We start from the raw sequence: 7,284 nt of genomic DNA on the forward strand, positions 1-7,284 counted from the left end.
CTGTAATACCATTATCACCCCGGAAAGATAACAGTAATTCCTTAGTCATAAAATATCCAGTCAGAGTTCAAATTTCTGTCATGTAAATGCCATTCACGGTTTGTATTTTAAGACTGCAATTTCTTTCTTTCTTTTTTTTTTTCTTTTTTTGGAGAGGTCTTTGCTATAGGGTGCATGTGCTTGCCAGACAGACAGAGAGATACAGAGAGACAGAAAGTGAGAAATCACCCCCCAGGGGGGATGGCCATGCCACAATCCCTTCTCCTCCATTCTCCTCTCGGGATCTTGGGCACGCACGCACATGCGCCTGGCGTGAGTTTAAGCCACCGGGTCTGGGACTCGAACCGCAGTCGACTACATGGGAGTCCAGCGACGTAGCCATTATGCTAACTGCTGGTCCCCTAAGACTGCAATTTCTTGGGGCCAGCAGGTGGCATGGTGATTGGGATGCTGGACTTCCACATAGCCAACCACAGTTCGAGTCCCAAATCTGGCAACTTGTTCTCTTTCTCCCTTTCTGTCTCTCTCTCTCTCTGATGACTGTAGCATGTTCATAATAACAAAAATAAAATAAAATAATTCTTTAAAAAATGATTAAAATTTCTGGGACCGGCAAGTGGCATGATGGTTAAAGGCACTGGACTCCCACATGGCCCACCACGGTTCAAGTCTCAGACCTGGTGGCTTGCTTTCTCACTTCCTCTCTCTCTGTCTCTCTCTGAACAAACTGGAAAATAATAATGATAATAATAATAATAAATAAAGTTAAAATAAAAATTCTTTAAAAAATGATTATAATTTCTTAAAGGTCGTATCTAGTTCTATTGTAGACAAGAACATTGGTGAAAGTGCTCATTTGATCAGAGAAATGTTTAATGGTGCTTGGGACCATGGGCCATGCATTATTTTTATGGATGAAATAGATGCTATTGGTGATCATCGGTTTTCTGAGGGTACTTCAGCCGGCATAAGATGATTCAGAGAACTTTGATGGAGTTACTGAGTCAGATGGAGGATTTGACGCTCTGCCTAGAGTCAAAATGGTCACGGAGGCAAGCAGACCAGATACCTGGGTCCTACTCTGTTGTGTTCGGGAAGACTAGGTAGAAAAATACATATTGGTGGGACCAGCAGTTGGCGTAATGGCTATGTTGCTGGACTCCCATGTAGTCGACCGCGGTTCGAGTCCCGGACCCGGTGGCTTAAACTCACGCCGGGCGCGTGTGCGTGCGTGCCCAAGATCCCAAGAGGAGAATGGAGGAGAAGGGTTTGTGGCGTGGCCATCCCCCCTGGGGGGTGATTTCTAGCTTTCTGTCTCTCTGTCTCTCTCTTTCTGGCGAGCTCACGCACCCTGTAGCAAAAACCTCTCCAAAAAAAAAAAAAAAAAGATACATATTGGTTTACCTAACGAACAGGCAATATTAGATACATTGAAAATCCATGCAGGATGCAGGTCCCATTGCAGAGCGTGGTGAAATAGATTATGAAGCAATTGTGACTTTCCGATTGCTTTAGTGGAGTGGATCTAAGGGATGTTTGTATTGAAGCAGGCAGGTTTGCAATTCCTGTTGATCATGATTTTGTAGAAGAGGAAGACTTCATGAAAGCAGTCAGAAAAGTAGCTGATTCTGAGAAGTTAGGAGTCTGGATTGGATTTACAAACCTGTGTAATTGAATGTAAGATTTTTTTTTTTTTGAGAGGTTTTTGCCATAGGGTGCGTGCGCTTGCCAGACAGACAGAGAGAGACAGAAGGACAGAAAGCAAGAAATCACCCCCCAGGGGGGATGGCCACACTGCAGTCCCTTCTCCTCCATTCTCCTCTCGAGATCTTGGGCACGCACGCACACGCGCCCGGCGTGAGTTTTAAGCTACCGGGTCTGGGACTTGAACCGTGGTTGACTACATGAGAGTCCAGTGACATAGCCATTATGCTAACTGCTGGTCCCCCAAGAGAGTATTTCTTATGACTTAGTTTATATAATTTGTTTTCCTCATCCTAAAAAGTTAAATAAAATCTGTCTGATTTAGTTCTCCTATATATAAACAAATAGATAGAAAGATAGGTAGATAGAAAGAGAGAGAGAAAGAAAGGAAGAAAAGATGAGAAGGATGTGGGGACCAGCAGGTGGTGTGGTGGCTAAGGTGCTGGGTCCCACATGGCCAACTTTGTGTTTTGAGTCCTGGAACAAGCAGCTTAAAAAATCACTCAGGGTCTTATGTGTGGATGCCCAAAGTCCCGAGAAGAGGATGGGGGAGAAGGGGTTGTAAAGTGGCCAATTCCCCAGAGCGCGATTTCTCACTTTCCCTCTCTCTCTGTCTCTCTGGCAAGTGCATGTGCCCTATGGCAAAAATCTTAAAAAATAATTAGCAGTTAAGAATCAGGACCTGGGGCCAGCAGGTGGTGTGAAGGCTAAGGTGCTGGATCCCATTGTGCAGTTTGAGTACTGTACCAGGTCGCTTGAACATCATGCTGGGGGTGTGGGCATGCCAAGATCGCAAGAGGAGACTAGAGGAGATGGGATTGTGGTGTGGCCATCTTCCTGGAGAGTGATTTCTTACTTACTCTCTCTTTCTCTGGTGAGTACACATAACCTACAGCAAAACAAACAAACAAAACCCAAGTAGTGTTGGTACCTTGGGATTGACTGACATGTCTTCTTTTTTTTTCTTCTTTGGAGAGATTTTTGCTATAGAGTGCATGCGCTTTCCAGGAAGAAAGAGAGAGACAGACAGAAAGTGAGAAATTACCCCCCAGGGAAATGGTTACGCACACTCACCCAGCATGAGTTTAAGCCACTGGGTCTTGTCCACAGGACAAGAACTGCAGAATAAGCAATCAAAGCCATCTTGTTACTTTTAGGGCCCCTCAGAGTTCAGGCACAAAAGTGTTATCCCAGCCACCACGCCTGCATATAGCAGCTCTGGCTAAACACCAAGGGACTCTTCAGACCTTGTCAGACTACACAATCTGGAGGAATGTAAGAACCCAATTCCTCAATTCCCACAAATTCTCCAGTCGTCCATGTGGGAGTCCGGTGCTCTTAACCACCGCACCACCTGCCGACCCCCATTTTCAATTTGTTTTTAAAGTTTTTCATAATTTTCCTCGGAGAGGTCTTTGACTTCTTTGGTTGGGTTTATTCCTAAGTATCTTACTTGTTTTGCGGTTATTGTAAATGGGATTGCTTTTTGCAATTCTACCTTAGTCTGTTCGTTGTTGGTTTACGGAAATGCTATAGAGTTTTTTGTATGTTGATTTTGTATCCTGCCACTTCGCTATATTCATTTGTCACTTCCAGGAGTTTTTCTTTGGTGGATTCTTTTGGATTTTGTGTGTATATAATCATGTCATCTGCAAATAGAGATAACTTCAATTCTTCTTTTTCTATTTGAATGCCTTTTATTTTATTCTCCTGTCTGTTTGCATTGGCTAGGACTTCCAGTACTGTATTGAAAAGGAGTGGAGAAAGTGGGCAGCCTTATCTTGCTCCAGTTTTTTTTGCAGAAAAGTTTTCAACTTATTATGTTCACTATGTTTGTTTTTTATATATGGCCTTTATTGTGTTGAGAAAAGTCCCTTCTCTGCCAATTTTTCTGAGAGTCTTAATCATGAAGGCATGTTGTATTTTATCAAATGCTTTGTCTGTATCAATTTACATGATCATATGGCTTTTATCTTTCTTTTTGTTGATATATTACATTTATGGTTTTGATTATGTTGAACCACTCTTGAGTCCCTGGACTAAAGCCAACCTGGTCATGGTGTATAATCTTTTCGATGTGTCATTAGATACGATTTGCTAGTATTTTGTTGAGAATTTTTGCATGTGTATTCATCAGAAATATTGGTCTATAGTTTTTTTTTTTTTATTTGTTTGTTTGTTATGTCCTTGTCTGTTTTTGGAATGAGGATGATGGAGGCTTCATCGAATACATTTTGGAGTGTTCCTTCCTTTGGACCTTTAGAAATAGTTTGAGTATAATGGGGATTAATTGTTCCTTAAAGGTTTTGTAGGCTTCAGAAATGATGCCATCAGGACATGGGCTTTTCCTTCTTTTTTTTTCAGAGACATTTTTGCTATAGGATGCATGCGCTCACCGTAGAGACAGGGAGAGACAGAGAGACAGAAAGGGAGAAATCACTCCCCAGGGGGGTTGGCCATGCTGCAATTCCTTCTCCTTCATTCTACTCTCAGGATTTTGGACATACACCCATCATGAGTTTAAGCCACCAGGTCTAGTACTTGAACTATGATTGACTACGTGGGAGTCCAGTGACATAACCATTATGCTATCTGGTGGTCCCATAGGCTTTTCTTTGTTGGGAGGTTATTTATTACTGATTCGATCTCACTGCTTGTTATTGGTCTATTCAAGATTTCTGTGTCTTCTTGATTCAATCTTGGTAGCTTATTTGTGTTCAGAAATTTTTCCCTCTCTACCAGATTGTCTTGTTTGTTGGCAAACAGTTGCTCGTAGCATTCGCTGATGATCTTTAGTATTTCTGTTATGTCTGCTGTCATCTTGCCTAATTCATTACTGATTAGATTAATCTGGTTTCTTTCTTAATTAGTCTAGCTAATGGGAGTATCAATATTTTTTTTATCACCTCAGAGAACCAGCTTTTGGTTTCATTTATTTTTTGTAGAGTTATTTTATTCCCTATTTCATTTATTTCTGCTTGCATCTGTATTATGTTTTTTTCTCCTGGCATTTTTTGGGCTTTTTAATATTGTTTTTCCAGTTCCCTAAGGTGTGTTGTTAGGTTGTCTGTTTGCCACCTTTTGAATTTTTTCCTGTGAGCACTGATTGCTATAAACTTCCCTCTTAGGACTGGTTTTGCATGGGACCAGCAGTTAGCGTAATGGCTATGTCGCTGGACTCCCATGTACTTGACCGCGGTTCGTGTCCCGGACCCGGTGGCTTAAAACTCACGCCGGGCACGTGTGCGTGCGTGCCCAAGATCCCAAGAGGAGAATGGAGGAGAAGGGATTGTGGCATGGCCATCCCCCCAGGGGGTGATTTCTTGCTTTTGTTGTATCCCATAGCTTATGAAAGCTCGTATACTCATTACCATTGGTTTCAATGACTCTTTTGATTTCAGTTAATTTCTTCATTCGTTGTGAGGTCATTCAGGAGTAGGTTGTTTAGTTTCCGTGTATTGGTGTATTTTTGAGGGTTTTTTCCTGCAGTTAATCTCAAGTTTAATTCCATCATCGTCAGAAAAGATGCTAGATATAGTTTCTATCTCTTAAACTTGTAAAGGCTTGTTTTGTGTCCTGTCTTGTGGTCAGTCTCCAAAAATGTGTCATGTGGGGTGAATAAAATGTAAATTTAGTAGTTGTTGGGTGGGAAGTTCTATAGATGTCTGTCAAGCCCATTCAATTTGTGATATAATTTATATCCGGTATCTCATTGCTTATTTTTTTGTCCAGAGGAGACAGTGAAGTGTTGAGATCCTCAACAGTTATTGTGTTGCAGTCTATCTCTCCTTTTAGATTAAGCAGTCTTTCATGTATTTGGGTGCTCCACTGTTGGGTGCATAGATATTTATAAATATTATATCTTCTCGATGTATTAACCCTTTTAATACTATATAATGTCCTTCTTTTTCTCTTCTTGCACTTTTTGTTTTAAAATCTATTCTGTCTGAGGACCAGCAAATGGTGTAATGGTTACGTTGCTGGACTCCCATGTAGTCGACCACGTGCCCAAAATCCCAAGGGGGCACTGAAGGAGAATGGATTGTGGCATGGCCATTCCTCCCTGGGGGGTGATTTCTCACCTCTGTCTCTGTCTGTCTGGCAAGTGCATGTGCCCTATAGCTAAAACCTCTCTCAAAAAAAATTATTTTTTGTCTGATATCAGTATTGCGACTTCATCCTTTTTTTGATTTCTATTCACTTGGAATATCTTTTTCTAGTCCTTCACTTTTAGTCTATATCTATGGGTTTCTTGTAGGCACCATATAAAGGGCTCCTGTTTTTGTTTTGTTTTGTTTTAATTCATTCAGCCTCTCTGTGTCTTTTCCTTGGAGAATTTAATCCATTAACAGTCAATGTTATTATTGATATTTGCAGACTTGTCTCTGCCATTTTGTTAGCCACTTTCTTGATTGTTTCTTGTAATGTTATTTCTGTTTGTCTCTCTTTAGTTTTCCTGATATAGTACTCCCTTCAGTACTTCTTGTAGAGCTGATCTAGTGTTGATGAATTCTTTCAGTTTTTGTTTATCTGAGAATAATTTCATTTGTTCTTCCCATATGAAGGAAAGTCTTGTAGGGCATTATATTCTCGGTTGAAAGTGTTTTTCTTTTAGCATTTTGAACATATCTTCCTATGCTTTCCTTGCTTGCATTGTTTCCATTAACAGGTCTGATGTTAGCCTATTGGGATAATCTTTGCAAGTAACTTGACATTTCTTCCTTTTTACAATCTTGTCTTTGTGTGTAACTTTTTTTTTGAGAGGTTTTAGCTATAGGGTGCATGCACTTGCCAGAAAGACAGAGAGATAGAAAGTGAGAAATCACCCCCCAGGGGGGATGGCCACGCCGCAATCCCTTCTCCTTCATTCTCCTCTTGGGATCTTGGGCACGCATGCACACGTGCCTGGCGTGAGTTTTAAGCCACTGGGTCCGGGATGTGAACCACGGTCGACTACGTGGGAGTCCAGCGACATAGCCATTACGCTAACTACTGGTTCCCTCTTTGTGTGTAATTTTGACCAATCTGGCTATGATGTGCCATGGAGAGAATCTTCTTAGGTTGATTGTATTTGGAATCCTTTGTTTCTCTTGGGTCTGGATGTTTGAATGTTTCTCTTGGTTTGGAAAGTTTTCTGCAAGTATTTCATGGACTATGTTTTCTATGCACTTACTAGTTTCTTCACCTTCTGGAATATCAATTATTGAGATGTTTGGGCTTTAATGGTATCAAGTATTTCCCCTATGTTACCCTCAATTTTTAAATTTTTGGTTATTTTTTCATTCTTTTTGGTAATTTTGTCTAGGTCAGAAGTTTTGTCTTCAAGATCAGAGATAAATCTTCTGCATAGTCTTACCTGCTATTAATACTTTCAAGGGAGTCTGATTTTTTGTATTACAGTCTTTATCTCTAGAAGTTCTGATTGATTCTCTTTTATAACGTCTATTTCCTCCTTCAAGTTGAGGCTGGACTTCCTCCTCTCCATCATATGAATATTATGGATTCTTTTCCTGACATTTCTGCTAATTCTTTGTGCTATTTATGGTTGAAGAAAAATTGTTCTGCTCCCTTGAGGGAAAG

At 40.8% G+C, this 7,284-nt stretch overlaps 1 pseudogene; it reads left to right on the plus strand.

Moving 5' to 3' along the window:
- Positions 1-802: 802 nt before the first annotated feature.
- On the plus strand, positions 803-1,675 carry LOC114009064 (26S proteasome regulatory subunit 10B-like; annotated as a pseudogene).
- Positions 1,676-7,284: the final 5,609 nt, after the last annotated feature.

The sequence above is a fragment of the Tupaia chinensis genome, unplaced genomic scaffold (genome assembly GCF_000334495.1).
Source record: "Tupaia chinensis unplaced genomic scaffold, TupChi_1.0 Scaffold000451_2, whole genome shotgun sequence".
Classification (NCBI taxonomy): domain Eukaryota; kingdom Metazoa; phylum Chordata; class Mammalia; order Scandentia; family Tupaiidae; genus Tupaia; species Tupaia belangeri.